General features: G+C 37.3%; 1 protein-coding gene across 2 annotated transcripts in view; it reads left to right on the top strand.

Annotated features, from left to right (window-relative positions):
* CSMD3 (CUB and Sushi multiple domains 3) overlaps nt 1-19,864 on the top strand; it is a 1,458,322-nt gene that overhangs the window by 615,281 nt on the left and 823,177 nt on the right. The gene's annotated exons all lie outside the window — the stretch shown is intronic.

Raw genomic sequence — 19,864 nt, 5'->3', positions numbered from 1 at the left:
CCAGTTCTGGGATGCCTCAGGCCAGAAAACCAACAGGATGGGAACACAGCTCCACCCATCAACAGACAGGCTGCTTAAAATCTTGATGAATATGAACCTGCCCACCAAAGTGACAAGACCCAGCTCCACCCACCAGTTGGCAGGAACCAGACCTTCCCATTGAGAAACCAGCACAAGCTACTTAGCTTCACTCACCAGAGGGCAGATAGCAGAAGCAAGAAGAAGTACAATCCTTCAGCCTATGAAATGGAAACCACAATCTCAGAAGGTTAGAGACAGCAGAGGAATATGTCCCAGATGAGGGAGCAAGATACAATCCCAGAGAACAAGTAAGTGAAGTGAAATAGGAGATCTATTGGAAAAAAATTCAGAGTAATGATAATGAAGGTCATCCAAGATCTTGGAAAAAAATGGAAGCACAGGTTTAGAAGACATCAAGAAATGTTTTATCTATAAAAACTAAAGAACAAATGGAGATGAGTGATATAACTCAAAAGAATAATACACTGGAAGGAATCAATAGAGTAACTAAGGCAGAAGAACGGATAAGTGAGCTGAAAGATAGAATGCTATATAATGGAACAGAATAAAGAAAAAAAGAGTAAAAAGAAATGAAGACAGTCTGGGAGACCTCTGGGACATTAAATGCACCAACATTCAAATTATAGGGGTCTCAGATGGAGAAGAGAGAGAAAGAACCTGAAGATATAATAACTTAAAACTTCCCTAAAATGGGAGAGGAAACAGTCACCCAATCCAGGAAGTGCAGAGAGTCCCAATCAGGATAAACCCAAGGAGGAACACACCAAAAATCAAGAGTAATCAAACAGATAAAATTAAAAACAAATGATATTAAAAGCAACAAGGATAAAGCAATAAATAACATACAAAGAAACTTGTGTAAGGTTATTTGCTGATTTTGCAACAGAAATTCTGCAGGTCAGAAAGGAGTGGCACAATATATTTAAAGTGGTGAAAGGGAAAAACTTACAGCTGAGAATACTCTCCCCAGCAAGACTTTCATTCAGATTCAACAGAGAAATAAAAAACTTTACAGACAAGCAAAAGCTAAGAGAATTCACCACCAGAGCAGCTTTGCAACAAATGATGAAGAAACTTCTCTATGTGGAAAAGAAAAGCCTACTACTAGAAACAAGAAAATTATGAATGGAAAAACTCACCAATAAAGGCAAACATAAAATTAAGGAAGGAAATCATCTGCACACAAATATGATGTCAAAACCAGCACTTTGATAAGAGGGTAGCACAAATGCAGGGCATTGGAAATACATTTGAAATTAAAATGACAACAAATTAAAGAAATATATATATATATATATATATACACTGGTATATCAAAACCTCATGGTAACTGCAGACTGAAAATCTACAACAGCTACAAAAGAAAGAAAAAGAAATTCAAACACAACATTAAACTTAGTCAACAAACCACAAGAGAGGAGAACAAAAGAGGAAGGATAGAAAAAAGATCTACAAAAACAAATTGAAACTCTTTAAGAAAATGGCAGTAAGAATATATGTGTCAGTAATTTCCTTAAATGTAAATGGATTAAATACTCCAATCAAAAGATATAGACTGGTTGAGCAGATAGGAAAATAGAATGCATATATTATATATTCTCTTTGAGAGACCTGCTTCAGATCTAGGGACACATACAGACTGAAAGTGAGGGAATGGAAAAAGGTATTCCTTGCAAATGGAAATCAAGAGTAAGCTATAATGGCAATAATCATATAAGACAAATAGACTTTAAAATAAAGACTGTTAAAAAAGACAAAATGGACAGTACATAATGTTCAAAGGATAAATCCAAGAGGAAGATATAACAATTTTTAGTATTGAATGTATATATGCACCCAACATGGGAGCACTCCAACAAATAAGCCAATACTATTAATATCAGCCACAAAAGGAGAAATTGACAGTGACACAATAATAGTGGAGGACTTTTACACCTCACTTTCATCAATGGACAGATCATCCAGACAAAAGATAAATAAAGAAACCAGGCTTTAAATGACACATTATACCAGATAGACTTAATCGATATTTATGGATCTTTCCATCCAAAAGAAGCAGCATACACATTCTTCTCAAGAGCATCTGGGACATTCTCCAGGATTAATCACATGCTGGGCTATAAAGTGAGCATCACTATAATTAAGAAAATTGAAATCATATCAAACATGTTTTCCAACCACAGTATGAGATTAGAAAGAATCAGCAAGAAAAATAAAAAGGCAACAACTTCCATGGTGGCTCAATGGTAAAGAATCTGCCTGCAAATGCAGGAGACACAGGTTCGATTTCTGGTCCAGGAAGATCCCACATACCTGAGAGCAACTAAGCCCATGAGCCACAACTACTGAGTCTGTTCTCTAGAGACCATGAGCCACAACTACTGAACCCATGTACCACAACTACATCCTCTAGAACCTGTGCTCCACAAAGAAACCCCCACAATGAGAAGCCTGTGCAGTACAACTGGAGTGTAGCCCCCACTTACAGCAACTAGAGAAAAGTACACATAGCAACAAACCCAGCACATCCAAAAATATATCAACAAAATAAATTTTTAAAAAAAGTAAAAATTACAAACACATGGAAGCTAAACAACATGCTACTAAAAATAAATGGAAAACTGATGAAATAAAAAAGGAAAACTAAAACTACCTAGAGACAAGTGAAAATTAAAGAACTGCAATCTAAAACCTATGGGACACAGCAAAAACAGTTTTAAGAGGGAAGTTTATAGCAATAAAGTGTTACCTCAGTAAACAAACAAAAAACATGAATAACAAGCCTAATGTTACACCTAAAGCAAATAGAGAAAGAACAAAGAAAATGCAAAGTTAGTAGAAAGAAATCATAAAGATCAGAGGAGAAATTAATGAAGAGAAATGAAAACAATAGAAAAGATCTATGAAACCAAAAGCTGGTTCTTTGAAAAGATTAAAAAAAAAAATGTTGATAAACATTTTGCCAGACTCATCAAGAGAACAAGGGAGAGTGCTGAAATCAATAAGACTAGAAATGAAAAAGGATAAATTACAACATCTATCACAAAAATATAGAGGATCATAAGAACTCTATGCCAGTAAAATGGATAATCTACAAAAAGTGGACACATTCTTAGTAGATACAATATCACAAGACTGAACCAGGAAGAAATAGAAAATAACAGGCCAGTCACAAGTAATGAAATTGAAACTGTTTTAAAAACTCTTAACCAATAAAAGTCCAGGACCTGACAGATTCAGAGGAAAATTCTATCAAACATTTAGAGAAGAGTTAATACTTACTATTCTGAAACTCTTCCAAATAATTGTAGAGGAAGGAATACTTCCAAACACATTCTATGAGATCATCATCACCCTGATACCATAATCAGACCAAGATACCACAAAGAAAGAAATTTACAGACCAGTATCACTGATGAATATAGAAGCAAAAATCCTCAAACACTAGTAAGCAAATTACTAATAACAAAATACTAGCAATCTGAATCCATCAATAGATTAAAAGGGTCACAGACCATCAATAGATTAAAAAGATCATATACCATGCATAACCTCAGATATGCAGATGACACCACCCTTACAGCAGAAAGTGAAGAAGAACTAAAGAGCCTCTTGATGAAAGTGAAAGAGGAGAGTGAAAAAATTGGCTTAAAACTCAATATTCAAAAAAGTAAGATCATGGCATCTGATCCCATCACTTCATAGCAAATACATGGGGAAACAATGGCAATAGTGAGAGACTTTATTTTCTTGGGCTCCAAAATCACTGCAGATGGTGACGGCAGCTATGAAATTAAAACACACTTGCTCCTTGGAAGAAAAGCTATGACCAACTTAGACATCATATCAAAAAGCAGAGACATTGCTTTGCCAGCAAGTCTGTCTAGTCAAATCTATGGTTTTTCCAGTAGTCATGTATAGATGTGAGTGAGACAGTAACAAAAGCTGAGCACCAAAGAATTGATGCTTTTGAACTGTGGTCTTGGAGAAGACTCTTGAGAGTCCCTTGGACTGCAAGAAGATCAAACCAGTCAATCCTAAAGAAAATCAGTCCTGAATATTCACTGGAAGGATTGATGCCGAAGCTGAAGCTAAAGCTCCAATACTTTAGACACCTGATGCAAAGAACTGCCTCATTTGAAAAGACCCTGATGCTGGGAAAGATTGAAAGCTGAAGGAGAAGGGGATGACATGGTTGGATCTCATTGCTGACTCAATGGACATGAGTTTGGGTAAACTCCAGGAGTTGGTGATGGACAGGGAAGCCTGGTATCCTTCAGTATTTGGGATCGCAAAGAGTCGGACACCACTGAGAGACTGAACTGAACTGATACCATGATCAAGTGGAACTGTATTAAGAAATTTTTAATGTCTTCAAATCAGTGTGATACACTATATCAAAAAATTGAAGAATTAAAACCATATGATTATCTCAATAGATGCAGGAAAATCTTTTAATTAATTCAGCACCCATTTATGGTAAAAAGTCTTCAGAAAGTGTGCATAGAGGGAACACTCAGTTCAGTTCAGTCACTCAGTCGTGTCCAACTCTTTGGGAATCAATATTACAAATCAGAATTACAAAAAAATGTCATCTCATGTCAATTCAAATGGCCATCTTCAAAAATTATCAAATAATAAAATGTTGGAGAGACTATGGAGAAAAGGGAACACTCTTATACTGTTGGTGGGAATGTAAATTGGTATAGCCACTATGAAGAACAGTATGGAGGTTCCTTAAGAAACTTAAAATTTAGCTACCATATCATCTAGGAATCCTACTCCTCAGAATATATCTGGAGAAAAACATGACTTGAATGGATATATGCACCCCAGTTTTCATCACAGCACTGTTTATAATAGACAAATATGAGAAAATCATAAATGTCCACAAACAGATGAATGGATAAAGATATGGTGTATATATAATGGAGTATTACTCAGCCATTAAAAATTATGAAATAATGCCATTTGCAGCAACATGGATGGACATGGTGGATATCATACTGAGAAGTCAAAAGAAAAAGACAAGTATCATATGATATTGCTTATATGTGAAATCTAAAAAAAATAAAGTTAAACTTGTTTACAAGATGCAGTCACAGACTGAGAGTACAAATTGATGACTACAGGCCAGGGCAGACCTGTTAGGGGCGGGGGAGGGGGTGATATATTGGGAATTTGGGATGACATGTACACACTACTATATTCACATTAAATAACTAACAAAATATATGAGCAAACTCTGGGAGATAATGAAGGACAGAGGAGCATGGCGTGCTGCTGCAGTCCATGCGGGTCACAAAGAGTCAGATATGATTTAGCAACTGAACAACAGCAACATCAAATAGCACAGGAGATGTTGCTCAATATTCTGTAATAATATAAATGGGAAAATAATTTCAAAAATAATAGATACATGTAAATGTGTAACTGAATTGCTTTGTTGTACAAATGAAACTAACACAATATTTTCAATCAACTATGCCCCAATATAAAATGAATTAAAAAAAATATCTACTAGTGTCCCCATTAATGACAAGGAGAACATAAACACAAATTTACTATTGTATTGTCAGACTTTCTCATGCTGCATTTGAACAGCTACTCAGATTTAGTATTATGTACCTTTTTATAGAGAAAATTTCAGCTTTATTAATTATATATAACTTATTTTTTTAAGACTTGTTATGATGGAAATACTGTGTGACTTGGACAGAGTGGAAAAAGGGATTATGACTAATTATGTAATATGAGATACTCTTATAGTAATGAAATGAGAATAAGAAAGAAGAGGAAATAAAACAAAAAGATACCTGAGTAATGAGAAAGTTTTTAGGTTAAACAAGATAAATAACCAAAGTGAGGCAGGAGATTTGGAGTAGGAAGAAGGAAAAGATCTATCAACTGATTGATAAACCAAATGTAGAAATACGAGAGAAGACTTAGCAGTGCCATAGACTAAATTAGCAGTCTCCTTATAAAAGGCTCTTTGTAGAGATATTAACGACTTTTAAGTATATTCCTCCATAACCAACTTGTCAGGAAATTCTTTTGATTCCAATTTCAAAGGTATTCTAAATATATCCAGTATGCTCTATTTCAGTTAAAACTTTCCTAATTTTCAAATCACTATAGTGTCTCCCTCAAACCATCAATACAACCACAAATGATCCTTCAACTACCACTTTATCTATGATGCATTTACCACACAGCCGTCAAAATGATCTTTTAAAAACATAGATCAAATCACATCACTTCTCTGTTGGAAATCCTCCAGCAACTTCCCTCTTGCACAGAGAATAATAAATTACATTATAAAAGTAATTGTTTTAGAACCTGTTCTGTTTCTCTCTCATTGAGCTAACTTTGGATCATACTTCCCACCTCTCAATCTGATCCAGCCATCCAAACTAGCTTTCTCTGTTTCTGAAACATTTTTTCCTGCTTGAGACCCTTTCTGTCAAATCTCTATAGGAGTAAGTGTCTCATAATAGATGTCAAATTAAATATAAACTTTCTAGTCATCTTATGACACCTCCACAGAGTTATTATATCATTCTATCATTTCTATGTAATACTTGTTGTCTGATACTATTTTGTTTGTTTATTTGTTTACTATCTTTGTGCTGATCCTTGGCCTTACTATTCTCAAATCTATTCCTAGACGTTTCCTTTATGTTGGAGAGTTAGGGAATGAAACTCACAGGCTCAGTTTCCTAGGCATATTGCTGATTTTCGCCATTCACAGATACTAGCAGGTAACTGAAAGATATATCACAATCTGGAATCAACATTGCCAGGAGAAATATCAATAACCTCAGATAGGCAGAGGACACTACCCTAATGGCAGAAAGCAAAGAGGAACTAAAGAGCCTCTTGATGATGCTGAAAGAGGAGAGTGAAAAAGCTGGTTTAAAACTCAACTTTCAGGAAACTAAGATCACGGTATCTGGTCCCATCACTTCATGGCAAATAGATGGGGAAACAATGGAAACAGTGTGAGATTTTATTTTGGGGGCTCCAAAATCACTGCAGATGGTGACTACAGCCATGAAATTAAAAGACACTTGCTCCTTGGAAGACAAGCTATGAAAAACTGAGTGAGCATATTAAAAAGCAGAAACATTACTTTTCCAACAAAGGTCTGTCTAGTCAAGGCTGCAGTTTTTCCAGTAGTCATATATGGATGTAAGATTTGGAATATAAAGAAACTGAGTACCGATAAATTGATCCTTTCAAACTGTGGTGTTGAGGAAGACTCTTGAGTCCCTTGGACTGCAAGGAGATCAAACCAGTCAATCCTAAAGGAAATCAACTCTGAATATTCATTGGAAAGACTGATGCTGAAGCTGAAGCTCCAATACTTTGGCCACCTGATGTGAAGAGCTAATTCATTAGAACAAACCTTAATGCTAGGAAAGATTGAAGGCAAGAGGAGAAATGGATGACAGAGGATGAGATGGTTAGATGGCATCATTGACTCAATGGACATGAATTTGAGCAAGCTCTGGTAGGTGGTGAAGAACAGGGAAGCCTGGCATGCTGTAGTCCATGAGGTTGCAAAGAATTGGACACAACTGAACAACTGAACAGCAAGAATGTAAAGGAAAACAGGTCATTTACTCTTTGAGGGTTATAGGGAGGTGTACCAGAAAAGCTGCCCAAAGGAGGTGACATCTTCAGTATGATATGAAAACATAAGTTTTCCAGATAGACAAAAACAGTAAGCAAAAATATCAGAATGAAAGTAGAGCATATGCAAATGCACAGAGTTCTTAAACCATACAGCATATTCAAGGACAGTTTGTATTGCTGAATGTAAAGTACAAAGTGGGTTGGTTGATAAAGATTACAAAGGATATTGATGAACCTAGAACCTATTAGACAGAATGAAGTGAGTCAGAAAGAGAAAGATATATACTATGGTATTCTATAGTATTCTAACACATATATACAGAATCTAGAAAAATAGTACTGAAGAATTTATTTACAGGGCAAAAATGGAGAAACAGACATAGAGAATAGACTTATGAACATGGGGAGAGGGTAGGAGAGGGTGAGATGTATGGAAAGAGTAACATGGAAACTTACATTACCTTATGTAAAATAGATAGCCAATGGGAATTTGCTGTATGGCTCAGCAAACTCAAACAGGGGTTCTGTATCAACCTAGAGGGGTGGGATGGGGAGGGAGTTTCAAAAGGGAGGGGATATATGTATACCTATGGCTGATTCATGTTGAGGTTCGACAGAAAACAGTAAAATTCTGTAAAGCAGTTATCCTTCAATAAAAATAAATTAATTTTAAAAAAAGATTACAAAGAAGATTTCTAAGAGGGAATGCGGTACATTAGCAGTTGATGGGATAGCACCATGATTTACACCTTTCTCCACAAATGTTGAGTAACATTAAACCAGGGAAAAAAGAAGAAAAAAGTGGAAAAAAAAAAAAGGCAAAATGGTTTATCCTAAGTTAACTTCTAAACTCCTTTATATAAGCTATTACAATTAAGGAAATACCCAAAGACAATTTTACAGATAAAGTTGCATTTTTCTCAAGTAATGGGAAGTCTAGAAATACCTTCAGCATATATTTGTCTTCTCAATAATGCCATTGATGACCAAACCTATATGTTTCTAAGTCCTTTTTCTGTCCCATTCTTAGTATGTTACTTTTGAGTATTGTGCTGATTGTCTTGTGATGGCAAGATGGCCGCTATTAGTCTTGTTCTAGGTACCAATCCTTCTTTTAAAGAAGGAAGAAGGAAAATTGGCAAAAATTTTTCTCTTTTTGAATTCTTGTATTTTTGTCGAGCATGAGAAGTCTTGTCCAGCCATTTAATTGGCCAAAAATTGTTGTCCTACACACCTCTGATGGAGAAGGAAACGGCAACCCACTCCAGTGTTCTTGCCTGGAGAATCCCAGGGACAGAGGAGCCTGGTTGGCTATATACCACAGGGTCGCAAGAGTCGGACAAAACCACCACCACCACCACAAAGCTTTGAAACAGCCAGTTGCTTAGCAAAATGAAATCAGCATACATAACTTGTTTAAATTAAGCATGAGACTTCCTGGGGGTGTCATGGAAAAAAGAAAATCTACCTATATCCTAAATAAGGTATGGTTCTGTTTGAGGGGTTAGGAATAACTTGAAATGGAACAGATAAAATCTGCCAGATATACAGGGTATAGAAATGCTTTCTATAACTTAATCTCAATTTTGTTTTCTAATCTCACAGATCATCAATCCTTTATCCCTCATCTCACTCCCACCTCAACTTTCCACTTATACACACACACACACACACACACATACACACATACACAGACTGTAGCCATAGTTGTTTCTTGTTTTCAAACTTTTGTGGTTCCCAAAATCTATCATGACTGTAACCCCTGGGAGTTTTCTATTGTGCATTCCTTATCTAGAAATGGCTTTCTTATTTATTGTTTGGCTATATCTGCTCAGTTTTCAGTATTAAGCTAAGGTTTCAACCCCCAAACAAGCCTTTATTATGTGCCTCTCTTTCTTCTTTCATAGCAGTCTCCCCTTTTATGATATGGTACCACATTTTATTTTGTTTTTCCTATTTGTTTCCCATATATGTCAGTGAACTCTGAGAGGAGAGTCTCATATCTTCTTTCAGTATCGTGTCCTCTGCATCTCTTTGTCATAACCTAACATATCCCAAAGAGTGAAATAACCATATTCAGCAAATTTTTTATTTTGTTGGCTCTGCATAGTATTTGAAAAAAAAAATCCTTTTAAAATATAAATGGCTTTAAGCAAGCATATACTCACCTATTCATGATCAAGCTTTTGGCCTTGATTATCTATAAGACATTTGAGGTTGTCAGGCCTACATAAGCAATGAATGTATACTGAATAATTTAATTAATGAAAATTATTTGCAAGTGTAGATATTTCTGTCTTGGATTACTAAATAGATCAGATCAGATCAGATCAGTCGCTCAGTCATGTCCGACTCTTTGCGACCCCATGAATCACAGCACGCCAGGCCTCCCTGTCCATCACCAACTCCTGGAGTTCTCTGAGACTCACGTCCATCGAGTCAGTGATGCCATCCAGCCATCTCATCCTCTGTAGTCCCCTTCTCCTCCTGCCCCCAATCCCTCCCAGCATCAGAGTCTTTTCCAATGAGTCAACTCTTCGCATGAGGTGGCCAAAGTTCTGGAGTTTCAGCTTGAGCATCAGTCCTTCCAAAGAAATCCCAGGGCTGTTCTCCTTCAGAATGGACTGGTTGGATCACCTTGCAGCCCAAGGGACTCTCAAGAGTCTTCTCCAACACCACAGTTCAAAAGCATCAATTCTTCGGCACTCAGCCTTCTTCATAGTCCAACTCTCACATCCATACATGACCACAGGAAAAACCATAGCCTTGACTAGACGAACAGTATAATTTACTAAGAATGGAATTTTAGGAAGACAAATGGATCTCAGGAAAGGCAAGTTCAATTTGGAACACTTTGAATTTGTGATCTTGCTGTGAGACACTCAGACACAAAGGTCATTACAGAAAGAGATCAAAATTTGTTAACACTCTCTAGTTACAAGGAAAGATCTTTGACTTAGTCATTGAAAGCCTTAATAAAGTTAAAAGACTGAAAAAAAGACAGAGGGTAATTGCAAAGAAGAGAGCATTTAAATTAGAAATTAATATCAAAATGAGAAATTAATATCAAAGCTACTTTAAAAACCCAATGCTTTTGGAAATTAAAGGTCCACTTTTAAATGATGGGTGTATCTAAGAAGCCATGAAAGGAAAATTAGAAAATATATATGACAGAATAAAAATGGAAAGATAATTTATCAGACATTGTTACATGAAGCTAAAGCTGCTCAATGCAATTAAATAAATGTGGAATCTTGAATAATCTATGAAATCAAATAATGGGCACAAGCATAAAATTTTGTGAAATTTGAACAAAATCTGTACTTTAGCTAATACTGTATCACATGTTAATTTCTTGTTTTTTAAGCCTTTGTCTAGTGTAGTAAAAACTTTGTATGTGTATATATATATATATAGCATGTATAATATACATATATGTATATGTATATTATAGAAACTGAATTTTTGCCTAGCTAAGAAAGTATGACATTTTGATTCCACTTGTTTGAAAAAGTATGAATAGAATGCTAGATTTCTAACTTATATTCACTCAAAACTTTGACATAGTTCCATTTATTCTGGCATGTAGTATCCCTGCTAAAAGTCTAAAAGGCATACTATCTTAGTGATTTTTGATGTCATTTTAATGATAGTAATTTTCTACATGTTTAATAATTTTTTTTTCCTTTATAGAAATGGTTTGAAGGTGTTTTAATTTTTAGGTCATCTTTCATGTTTGGATAGTTTCTACTAGTATAGTGATAATTTTGAAAAAATATGGACCTGCTTTAGTGATAAATTTCTGCCTCTGTCAGAAAGTTGTATAGATCTTTAAATAAACCAAAAATCAATAACTGAAAAAAATTTAGTTACAAATTCACTGTTTATGTTATTCTCTCAAGATCCTCTGCTTCTTATTTCTTAAATCCTCTTCTTTGACTCAGACACCATCATTTGTTCTTCCTTATCTCTTTAGTTGTTCATATTTTTCTATTTGTATGAAATTATATTAGCTATTTGATTTACAGGAAACATTTATATATTTTGAAAACTCTCATATCTTCTTTTCCTGAAAGCTTTGAGGTTTTAATGTTTTTGCAATAATAAGTATTATTTTTTTTTAAATATGGTAGTATTTACACATAGGCTAGGTCAACGATTGTTTTTCAAACTATGCTTTTGTATATCACATGCTTTATGATTTGCTATTTTCAGACTGAAGATGTATTCAATCATTTATTTCAAAATGTTCTATCAGATTATGTAACCTACTAAACTGTAATGTTTTATTCAACCTCGCAGAACAGATGTCTGTTCATTAGTGACAAAGAAATTGCAGTGAAAATTACAGAGCTTGTATTCTTTTACTGTTTCCCTTGACATAAATATTTTTAATGAAACACTTTCTTTAATTTCAACTCAAATGTTAAAGCAGTTCATAAAATAAAAATGTATTTGTTAGAGCTACCCATTTTCTGGATGTTATTGCCCTTGGATTCTGCTAAAGAGACTGCTTATTTTATTAACTTCTGCTTTCTCTGCATTGTTTTTTACTTTTATATTTTTGTTTTAGAATATGTTAAAGTATAGCTATGATCCTAATGAAGGTGCTTGCAGATGCCCAAAGAAGAGTCTTTTTTTCAAAACTGGGGAAGAAATTAATGGCTTTCACAACTATTTCTGTGATTGAGAAATACAATTGAGTATCCCAAATGTGTTTGCCATTATATACTTTACAAATAATATTTCATATCATTACCATGACAGATAAGGAAGCTGAGGCTTAGAGAGATTGTTATTTTCTCAAAGACGTAAAGCTGGAAAAGGGAAGAGTTAGGATTTGAAAGATCTGCAGTTTAAACTGTTAATGTCAACTCTAAACTACCTCCCCCAGTGTATTAATTGGAGGAAAAAAAATGGAAAAGTTAATCTCTGGTGAGGGGTACGGTAAAAACTTCAGAGACAATCACTGCCAGTGTTTGGAATAGGTATAGCAACAAAGCACTTAAGTGTTTATTATAGCAAATTGTCTTTATAGTTTTCTATAGTCAAAAGAAACAAGCTAAAACACCTGTTACTTAAACAAGATGCAATATATTGTTTTTAGTAAGAACAGCCGGGAAAAACTAGAATATTATAATCATCTGTGACAAATACAGTGCCCTTGATATAATCTTTAATTTAGTTTATTAATTTAGTTTATTAATTTCTGGGGGCCAGACTTCTGTGAGCCAGATCTTGTACTAAGATCTCTTTCTTAATGTTTTACCATCGTTAGTTTCTAACTGGTACATTGCAGATAGTGACTGCAGCCATGAAATTAAAACAAGCTTGCTCCTTGGAAGAAAAGTTATGACCAACCTCAGTTCAGTTCAGTTCAGTTCAGTCTCTAAGTGTCCGACTCTTTGCGACCCCATGTACACAGCACACCAGGCCTCTCTGTCTATCACCAACTCCCGAAGATAACTCAAACTCACGTCCATAGAGTCGGTGATGCCATCCAGCCATCTCATTCTATGTCATCCTCTTTTCCTCCTGCCCCCAATCCCTCCCAGCATCAGAGTCTTTTACAATGAGTCAACTCTTCACATCAGGTGGCCAAAGTACTGGAGTTTCAGCTTTAGCATCATTCCTTCCAAAGAACACCTAGGGCTGATCTCCTTCAGAATGGACTGGTTGGATCTCCTTGCAGTCAAAGGGACTCTCAAGAGTCTTCTCCAACACCACAGTTCAAAAGCATCAATTCTTAGGCGCTCAGCTTTCTTCATAATCCAACTCTCACATCCATACATGACCACTGGAAAAACCATAGCCTTCACTAGATGGACCTTTATTGGCAAAGTAATGCCTCTGCTTTTCAATATGCTATCTAGGTTGGTAATAAATTTCCTTTCAGGGAGTAAGCGTCTTTTAATTTCATGGCTGCAATCACCATCTGCAGTGATTTTGGAGCCCCGCAAAATAAAGTCTGATACTGTTTCCACTGTTTCCCCATCTATTTCCCATGAAGTGATGGGACCAGATGCCATGATCTTAGTTTTCTGAATGTTGAGATTTAAGCCAACTTTTTCACTCTCCTCTCTCACTTTCATTAAGAGGCTTTTGAGTTCCTCTTCACTTTCTGCCATAAGGGTGGTGTCATCTGCATATCTGAGGTTATTGATATTTCTTCCGGCAATCTTGATGCCAGCTTGTGCTCCTTCCAGCCCAGCGTTTCTCATGATATATCTGCATAGAAGTTAAATAAGCAGGGTGACGACATACAGCCTTGACGTACTCCTTTTCCTATTTGGAACCAGTCTGTTGTTCCATGTCCAGTTCTAACTGTTGCTTCCTGACCTGCATACAGGTTTCTCAGAAGGCAGGTCAGGTGGTCTGGTATTCCCATCTCTTTCAGAATTTCCCACAGTTTATTGTGATCCACACAGTCAAAGGCTTTGGCATAGACAATAAAGCAGAAATAGATGTTTTTCTGGAACTCTCTTGCTTTTTCCATGATCCAGCGGATGTTGGCAATTTGATCTCTGGTTCCTCTGCCTTTTCTAAAACCAGCTTGAACATCAGGAAGTTCACAGTTCATGTATCTCTGAAGCCTGGCTTGCAGAATTTTGAGCATTACTTTACTAGCGTGTGAGATGAGTGCAATTGTGAGGTAGTCTGAGCATTCTTTGGCATAGCCTTTCTTTGGGATTGGAATGAAGACTGACCTTTTCCAGTCCTGTGGCCACTGCTGAGTTTTCCAAATTTGCTGGCATATTGAGTGTAGCACTTTCATAGCATCATCTTTCAGGATTTGAAATAGCTCAACTGGAATTCCATCACCTCCACTAGCTTTGTTCATAGTGATGCTTTAAGGCCCACTTAACTTCACATTCCAGGATGTCTGGCTCTAAGTGAGTGATCACACCATCGTGATTATCTGGGTCGTGAAGATCTTTTTTGTACAGGTCTTCTGTGTATTCTTGCCACCTCTTCTTAATATCTTCTGCTTCTGTTAGGTCCATACTATTTCTGTCCTTTATTGAGCCCATCTTTGCATCAAATGTTCCCTTGGTATCTCTAATTTTCCTGAATAGATCTCTAATCTTTCCCATTCTGTTGTTTTCCTCTATTTATTTGCATTGATTGCTGAGGAAGGCTTTCTTATCTCTCCTTGCTATTCTTTGGAACTCTGCATTCAAATGGGTATATTTTTCCTTTTCTCCTTTGCTTTTTGTAAGCTTCTTTTCTTTTCATGGCTATTTGTAAAGCCTCCCCAGACAGCCATTTTGCTTTTTTGCATTTCTTTTTCATGGGGATGGTCTTGATCCCTGTATCCTGTACAGTGTCACAAACCTCAGTCCATGGTTCATCAGGCACTCTATCTATCAGATCTAGTCCCTTAAAACTATTTCTCATTTCCACTGTATAATCATAAGGGATTTGATTTAGGTCATACCTGAATGGTCTAGTGGTTTTCCTTACTTTCTTCAATTTCAGTTTGAATTTGGCAATAAGGAGTTCATGATCTGAGCCACAGTCAGCTCCCGGTCTTGTTTTTGCTGACTGTATAGAGCTTCTCCATCTTTGGCTGCAAAGAATATAATCAACCTGATTTTGGTGTTGACCATCTGGTGATGTCCATGTGTAGTGTCTTCTTCTCTTGTGTTGTTGGAAGAGGGTGTTTGCAATGACCAGTGTGTTCTCTTACCAAATCTCTATTAGCCTTTGCCCTGCTTCATTCCATATTTCAAGGCCAAATTTGCCTGTTACCCCAGGTGTTTCTTGACTTCCTACTTTTGCATTCCAGTCCCCTATAATGAAAAGGACATCTTTTTTGGGTGTTAGTTCTAAAAGGTCTTGTAGGTCTTCATAGAAGCATTCAACTTCAGCTTCTTCAGTGTTACTGGTTGGGGCATAGACTTGGATTACTGTGATATTGATAGGCTTGCCTTGGAAATGAACAGAGATCATTCTGTCGTTTTTGAGATTGCATCCAAGTACTGCATTTTGGACTCTTTTTTCGACCATGATGGCTACTTAATTTCTTCTAAGGGATTCCTACCCACTGTAGTAGAAATAATGGTCATATGAGTTAATATCATCCATTCCAGTCCATTTTACTTCGCTGATTCTTAGAATGTTGACGTTCACTCTCGCCATCTCCTGTTTGATCACTTCCAATTTGCCTTGATTCATGGACCTAACATTCCAGGTTCGTATGTGGGCCTTAGAAAGCATCTCTATGAACAAAACTAGTGGAGGTGATGGAATTCCAATTGAGCTATTTCAAATCCTGAAAGATGATGCTGTGAAAGTGCTACACTCAATATGCCAGCAAATTTGGAAAACTCAGCAGTGGCCACAGGACTGGAAAAGGTCAGTCTTCATTCCAATCCCAAAGAAAGGCTATGCCAAAGAATGCTCAAACTACCACACAGTTTCACTCATCTCACATGCTAGTAAACAATGCTCAAAATTCTGCAAGCCAGGCTTCAGCAATACATGAACTGTGAACTTCCTGATATTCAAGCTGGTTTTAGAAAAGGCAGAAGAACCAGAGATCAAATTGCCAACATCCGCTGGATCATGGAAAAAGCAAGAGAGTTCCAGAAAAACATCTATTTCTGCTTTATTGTCTATGCCAAAGCCTTTGACTGTGTGGATCACAATAAACTGTGGCAAATTCTGAAAGAGATGGGAATACCAGACCACCTGACCTGCATCTTGAGAAATCTGTATGCAGGTCAGGAAGCAACAGTTAGAACTGGACATGGAAAAACAGACTGGTTCCAAATAGGACAAGGAGTACATCAAGGCTGTATGTCGTCACCCTGCTTATTTAACTTCTATGCAGAGTACATCATGAGAAACGCTGGGCTGGAAGAAGCACAAGCTGGCATCAAGATTGCCGGGAGAAATATCAATAACCTCAGATATGCAGATGACACCACCCTTATGGCAGAAAGTGAAGAGGAACTCAAAAGCCTCTTGATGAAAGTGAGAGAGGAGAGTGAAAAAGTTGGCTTAAATCTCAACATTCAGAAAACTAAGATCATGGCATCTGGTCCCATCACTTCATGGGAAATAGTTGGGGAAACAGTGGAAACAGTATCAGACTTTATTTTGCGGGGCTCCAAAATCACTGCAGATGGTGATTGCAGCCATGAAATTAAAAGACGCTTACTCCTTGGAAGGAAAGTTATTACCACCCTAGATAGCATATTCAAAAGTAGAGACAATACTTTGCCAGCAAAGGTCCGTCTAGTCAAGGCTATGGTTTTTCCAGTGGTCATGTATGGATGTGAGAGTGGGGCTGTGAAGAAGGCTGAGCACCGAAGAATTGATGCTTTTGAACTGTGGTGTTGGAGAAGACTCTTGAGAGTCCCTTTGACTGCAAGGAGATCCAACCAGTCCATTCTGAAGGAGATCAGCACTGGGATTTCTTTGGAAGGAATGATGCTAAAGCTGAAACTCCAGAACTTTGACCACCTGATGCGTAGAGTTGACTCATTGGAAATGACTCTGATGCTGGGAGGGATTGGGGGCAGGAGGAGAAGGGGATAACAGAGGATGAGATGGTTGGATGGCATCACTTACTCGATGGACATGAGTCTGAGTGACCTCTGGGAGTTGGTGATGGACAGGGAGGCCTGGCAAGCTGCGATTCTTGGGGTCGCAAAGAGTCGAACACAACTGAACGACTGAACTGAACTGAACTGATGCAGTGTTGTTCTTTACAGCACTGGACCTTGCTTCTATCACCAGTCACATCCATAACTGGGAATTGTTTTTTCTTTGGTTCCATCCCTTCATTCTTTCTGGAGTTATTTCTCCAGTGATCTCCAGTAGCATATTGGGTACCTACTGACCTGGGTAGTTCCTCATTCAGTATCCTATCATTTTGCCTTTTCATACTGTTCATGGGGTTCTCAAGGCAAGAATACTGAAGTGGTTTGCCATTCCCTTGTCCAGTGGACCACATTCCTGTCCACCATGACCTGCCCGTCTTGGGTGGCCCCACATGACGTGGCTTAGTTTCATTGACTTAGACAAGGCTGTTGTCCTAGTGTGATTAGATTGACTAGTTTTCTGTGATTATGGTTTCAGTTTGTCTGCCCTCTGATGCCCTCTTGCCACACCTACTGTCTTTCTTGGGTTTCTCTTACCTTGGACATGGGGTATCTCTTCATGGCTGCTCCAGCAAAGCGCAGCCGCTGCTCCTCATCTTGAACAAGGGATATCTCCTCTCTGCCATCCCTCCTGACTTTGAATGTAGAGTAGCTCCTCTAGGCCCTCCTGCGCCTGTGCAGCCACTGCTCCTAGACCAACCTAAACAACATATTAAAAAGCAGGGACATTATTTTGCCAACAAAGTCCATCTAGTCAAAGCTATGGTTTTTCCAGTAGTGATGTATGGATGTGAAAGTTGAACTATAAAGAAAGCTGAGCGCTGAAAAATTGATGCTTTGGGACTGTGGGTTGGAGAAGACTCTAGAGAGTCCCTTGGCCTGCAAGGAGATCCAACTGGTACATCCTAAAGGAAATCAGTCCAGAATATTCATTGGAAGGACAGATGCTGAAACTGACACTCCAGTGCTTTGGCCACCTGATGCAAAGAACTGACTCATTTGAGAATACCCTGATGCTGGGATAAGATTGAAGGTGGGAAGAGAAGGTGACGACAGTTGGATGGCATCACCGGCTCAGTGGACATGAGTTTGTGTAAACTCTGGGAGTTGGTGATGGACAGGGAGGCCTGGCATGCTGCAGTTCATGGCGTCACAAAGAGTCAAACATGACAGAGCGACTGAACTGAACTTAATTGAACCTCCCTAGTATAGATCACACCGTATCATCTCCCTGAGAACCATGATTACTCCAACATGCTGTAATCAAATTCCTACTTCTGCCTTTTTCTTCTTAACATTTATTCTTCAACCAGAGATAATTTGGTCACTTTAAAACATTAAATGTCATAATGCCATTCCTTTGGTTCATAGTCCTATAACTACTCCTCCATTCTCCCAGAGTAAAAGTTACAACTCTTACTATGATGTACTGATTTATAAATGATCTGCCCTCAGTCTCTTTTTTTTCTTCCTTAACTTCATTTCATACCCATGTCCTCTTAATTTGTGTACTGTAATCACATTACATTCTTTTTTGATCACATTACATTCTTTTTTGTCCCTGGAATACAATAAATGTGTCATATATAAGAGTTGAGTACATAACTGCCATTTCCTTCTCCAGAATTATAAGCAATTTAAGTAGCCATGACAGAGAATTTTAACCAATGCATGCGAACTAGGTTGCTTCAGTTGTGTCTGACTCTTTGCGACCCTATGGTATGTAGCCTGCCAGGCTCCTCTGTCCATGGGGTTCTCCAGGCAAAAATACCAGAGTGGGTTGCATGCCCTCCTCCAGGGGATCCTCCCAACCCAGGGATCTAACCCACATTTCTTATGTCTCCTTCATTGGCAGGCAAGTTCTTTACCACTAGCACCATCTGGGAAGCCCTACCCAAGGATAGTTTTCTCCAATTATAGGGATACAATATCTCTGGACTTGGACATTTTTGATAAATCTGCATGTGTATTAAAGATAAATGTTTCACTTTATATGAACTATATATATACACACACATATATGTATATATAATATATACCATATACATATATACACATATATATTTTATTATATATTTATTATTACAAATATATATATTTACAAATATCACAAATATATTTACATATACATTTACATATATTTATATACATACATATATACACATACATATACATATATATACATACATACAGTGTATATATTTATGTGTGTATATATTTATGTGTGTATATATATGTATATACATGTATATATGTGTGTGTATGTATATATATATATATAGCCAGTGGACCAGGTTTAGCCTGCAGGATGGACACCGTTGCCAACCCTTGACCTAAATTACTTGAATTATGATTCTACTGGCCTACCTTTCTCTGATTAATCTTCCTTTTAAACTGCCCTACACACTGTTCCAGAGATCTCTTTTAGCAACACAAATGTGATCACGAAATCCCCCTGCATGATAAGCTCAGGAAGTTGAACAGGAGCTGTTCAGGCACTGCCTGGGAGAGAGGGTACAGATAATGGTTTCCAGGCACAGAGGGTGCAGACAGAAAACAGCATGGCATGTGCA

This window comes from Bubalus bubalis, chromosome 15 (genome assembly GCF_019923935.1).
Source record: "Bubalus bubalis isolate 160015118507 breed Murrah chromosome 15, NDDB_SH_1, whole genome shotgun sequence".
Taxonomy (NCBI): Eukaryota; Metazoa; Chordata; class Mammalia; order Artiodactyla; family Bovidae; genus Bubalus; species Bubalus bubalis.
Note: the sequence above shows the minus strand (reverse complement) of the source record. Positions and strands in the feature narration are given on the sequence as shown.